The sequence below is a fragment of the Miniopterus natalensis genome, chromosome 3 (assembly GCF_054644295.1).
Source record: "Miniopterus natalensis isolate mMinNat1 chromosome 3, mMinNat1.hap1, whole genome shotgun sequence".
NCBI classification, from domain to species: domain Eukaryota; kingdom Metazoa; phylum Chordata; class Mammalia; order Chiroptera; family Miniopteridae; genus Miniopterus; species Miniopterus natalensis.
In genome coordinates, this window is record NC_142083.1 from 23,286,043 (window position 1) to 23,290,948 (window position 4,906).

Genomic DNA, 4,906 nt, shown 5'->3' on the forward strand with positions numbered 1-4,906 from the left:
AGAGTTTCTTTTATTTGTACTTTTTTGCTTTTATTATTAGTTTGTTACACAAATAATGCATATTGCTCATAAAAACATTAGAAAATACAGATAAGAAAAGAGGAAATGAAATCATTCTAATTTGGAAATCTAGAGATAGCTACTGTCAATATTTTGGGGCAAAGGAGAGAATGAAACCTCTGTGACCACAGAGGGAGCCCCGTTGCTCATCATGACAAAGCAGAGTAGACTCCATTGCTCATCCTCATCACTGGGTGCTATTTTCAAGGCAAAAATCTACTTACAAAGAGGCTTCACTCTCCAATTTTAAGTTTCATAGCTCAGCACAGTGCAAAGCTCTTACTCTTTTTGACTGTGAGCATCTGAGCTCCCTTCCTGTGCTTGGACAATTATAGATGCCGTTTCGGTGACTGGCTCTGATGCCCTTCCTGGGCTAGTGCCCCAGATCCTGTGAGCATTGGCTGCTGAGAATTCACTGAGGCCCCCACTTTCCAGAGCTTCTCCTGCCTGAAACTTGTATTGGTTCTAGAGCAACCACAACAAAGTACAAGGGGCTGGGTGGCTTACACCACAGAAATTTATTTCCTGACAGTTCTGGAAGCTGGAAGTCCAAGATCAAGGTGTTGGCAGGGTTGATTTCTTCTCAGGCCCCTCTTCTTGGTGTGTTATCGGCCCTCTTCTCCTTTGTTCTTACACGTTTTTCTCTGTGTGTGTGACTGTGTTCAAATCTCCTCTTCTTATAGGGATGCCAGTCATATTGGATTAGAGCCCAGGCACATGACTTAATTTGACCTTAATTACCTCTTTAAAGGCCCTGTTTCCAAATATATTCACATTCTGAGGTACTGGGGGTTAGGATTTTCATATCTGAATTAGGAGGGAACACAATTCAGCCCCTAACAGGCCAGAAACCTTAAAAAAAGAAAAGAAAAGAAAGAAAAGAAAAAAAAGAAAAGAAAAGCTTTTTCTAAAGCCAAATGGAATGTGGTCATTAACAATCTCTGAGTATTTGACACACTCACCTCTGTCTCCCACCGCCAAGGCAGTTTCCTGATCCCTAAACCTCAAGAAGTGTTCTATTAAAACTCTACCCATTTTCCCCCAGAAGGGGGCATTCTTTCCAGTGTCCACCTAAGCTGTAGCCCTGGAGGAATGTGATGTGGACAAGAAAGCCACTCCCAGGGAGCAGAAAGGTGGTCAGGAAGGCAGAGGACAGGAGAAACCCTCATAGGTGATAAGAACCAGCTTGTCCCAAAGCCTGCTCCACCACCAGGGTAGGGCTGTTCTTGCCCATCAGGGGATGGTGACACATGCCATTAACAAGTGAACGCCTGTGCCACTCATCCCTATCCTTTATGTGAGTTGAAGGTGAATAAAAAGTAGAGACTCTGCCCGGGCTGGTGTGGCCTAGTTGGTTAAGCATCATCCCATGCACCAAGAGGTCCCCTGTTTAATTCTCAGGTAGGGCACATGCCTAGGTCGTGGGCCCAATCCCCAGTAGGGGGTGTACAGGAGGCAAACCGATCAATGTTTCTCTCTTACATGGATGTTTCTCTTTCTCTCTCCCCCCCTTCCTCCCTCCATAAAAAATCAATAAAAACATTTTTTAAAAAAGTAGAAACCCTAGCCCGGCCGGGCGTGGCTCAGCAGTTGAGTGTCGACCTAGGATCCAGGGAATTGGGGTTCAATTCTCGGTCAGGGCATGTGCCCGGTTGTGGGCTAGACAGCCGATCAATGACTTTCTCATCATTGATGTTTCTATTTCTCTCTCTCCCTCTCCTTTCCTCTCTCTGAAATCAATAAAGATATATTGAAAAAATAAATAAATAAATAAATAATTTATTAAAAAGAAAAAAGTAGAAACCCTAGACTGGACCAGCAGAGTCCCTTGGTCTCAGTCTCCCAGGGTTTTTCAGCAGTTGCTTATGAAACTGAAGGTAATATCAAAGCCTTGGTGGTTCCATGTGGGTAGTAGGATGAATATGACCCCAAAAGATGCCAATGTCCTGATCTCTAGCACCTGTGAACATGTTCCTTCATACGGTAAAAGGAACTTCACAGATGTGATTAAGGATTTTAAGATGGGACGATTATCCTGGATCATCTGGGTGGGTCCAGTGTAATCACCAGATCTTTATGAGAGAGAGAGAGGAGAGGGTCAGAGTCAGAGAATACATGACAATGGAAGCAGAGGTCAAAGAGGAGAGAGGATGTTATCCTGCTGACTTTGGAGATGGAGGAGGGGGCCGCAAGTCAGGGAATGCAGGTGGCCTCTGGAAGGCAAGGAGCAGATTCTTCTTTCAGAGCCTCTAAAGGAATACAGCCAACACCTTGATTTTTAGCCCAGTGAGACTGATTTTGGGCTTCTGACCTTCAAACTGTGAAATAGTCAATCTGTGTTGTTTTAAGTCACTGAGTTTTCGGTAATTTGTTACAGGAGCAGTGAGAAACCAATGCAGCATGTAACAGGTATAAGGTTTGTGTAACAGTGCTTTAGTTCAAGAAACATCACATTATTTAATTTCTAATATGTATATCATATTAGAAATATAAAATATCATCTTATATTTGAATCTAGAACTAAACTGGCAAGAATTGGGACGATGGGGAAGTCTGTAATATTAGTCATTATTGGTCGCTCCCCTGTCCCAGCATTGCATAAGTATCCTTGAGGACTTAACTGATCCAGAAAATTCACAAAGGATCTCCTGGCTAAACCCATAGTCCAAGCTAACAGTTTAGGAGTCAGCAAAATTTTTCAGTAAAGATCCAGATGGAAAATATTCTAGACTTTGTTGCTCTGTCATTACTACTGTCTGCCCTCCTGGTGTGAAAGCTATCAAGGACAACACTTAAGCAAATGGACAAGACTAGGTACCAATAAAACTTTATTTTAAAAAGCAGTCTGCAGGCTGAATTTAGCCACTGGCCACACTTTGCTGAGTTTCCATCTAAAGGTAGGCAAGCCTGCTGTTGACAGCCTCCTCTCTCGTGACAAATTTGGTGATTTGGATGTTTTGTGCAGCCTCAAAGGTCACAGCTCTCAGGGGTAAGTCTTAAAGCCACCACAGAAGCTACCTCTATGGGTGTCTACCCAATGGCGTTCTACCTGGAGTCCAGGTCTCCCCAGCAGAACTCCCCATCACTACCCCTCCCCCAGCTCCGGTGACCCCTGCTTTCCCCAGGCTGGTCCACTCTCCTCTTCCTACCCCTCTCTACACCTCTTCTGCAAGAATTCGACTTTCTCTCCAAGAGCCCCCTTTTCCATTTGAGAAGAGAAAAGAAAAGGAAATAAGCTTCTTTTCCTCTCGTAAACACAGGAAAATAATGTTCTCACTCAGGTTATCTTGCACTTTGATATTGTTTACAGTCTGTGGGATCTATGATTAGACTTACATTTATTGCTCAGTAAAATGTAGGTAGTTTTCATCCTATATGAATGCTCAGTCATTTTCAGTCAATTTCTTTCATTGCCTTAAAAAGTCACACAAGTCACACGGTAAAGAACCCTACAGATAGCGCTGCAGATAAACAAACACCTGGACGGTGTGCCGCGTAATTGAAAACTGGAGTTCAGGTTCTAAGGCCCGAGCTGGGAGGCCGGGTGGCCGGCTTTCTTCGCGTCAGGCCCAATAACAAGGTTTACTCCTGCCTGGGTGCACCACTCTGCTGCACCCTTGACCTTTCCCTGGCCCTCCGCTCTCCTCTGCAGTCAGCCTGTCTGCTTTAGGATTTCCCACAGTGTCTGGCTCAGCAACAATTGCAGTTGTAACCGTGAACAAAGCAGAGCTGAATAGGCTTATACCGAGGAGAAAGAAAGACTGTCCCGGTCTGAGCTACCTGCCTTTCCTTAGCACCAAACAAAACAAAAACAAGCTCTTGGGTCTTAGTGAATATGCATCAATTCTTTACCTCCCAGTTCACACTAAACTGGTTGCTAATCTTTAGCATTGGGGCAAATGTGTCCAATTGTTGTGTATTGAGCTTTAATTATATTAAAGAAATGTGTAATGGGTTTATCTTGACAACAAAATGGAGCACTTAATGGCAATTTTAAGAATATTTTTATGCAACTAAGCTTCTTATTTGAAATAAATTCATGGCCTCGAAAGAAAATCTTTCATAAAGGTTATAGAAATGGGAAAATATGCTATTTTCTTTCCTTTCAGTTCTCCAGCTGGTCACCTGCTTCCCTTTCCCACTCATACTTATTGAAGAAGACGCCTTGCCTACTGGCATGCTAGCTTACCTCCCCTGGCAAGAGCTTAGGACCCACCCGGAGAGAACAAAGGCATCTGAAAGTCACAGGTATGTTTGTCATCAAATCATATTTGTTGAGCATCCAGAAGGGGGAAAGCTCTGAGTCAAGGCAGGTAGAAGTTAAGTGAATGGAAAACCTGCAGAGACTCTCAGTGGAGGCAAATTAATCTGCTGGCCAAGAAAACAAGCGAATACTTTCTTCTTCTCCAAGTTTTCCATAATTTTTCAAAAAGAAACAGTACAAATATGATGTTAGCAGAAAGAGATTTTCCTCACATTATATGTGAGAATCTGTTTCAATTAGCTTATCTGGAGAATTTGAAAACTCTGACGTTTGAAAGTAGGAATGATAGACTAGCTACTATTCTTTTCCAGTGCGCCAAGATTAAATAATTTTTCTTGGAATGAATCAGAACAAGACAGTATGAGAGAGTCATACTGACATTACTGATTAACGTTTGTCAGATATTCCTTTAAATTAGGGAGACTGATATTTCATGAAAACAAATAAGCGCTGATTGTCCTATAGAAAACACCAGCAATAAGTCTTGAACTTATTTGTGTTAACTTAAGAAAAAAAACATAGACTTGTCTTCTTTCAGTAATTGAGAGGAACTGCACTCTGCTAGATGCATCGGTCCTCCCC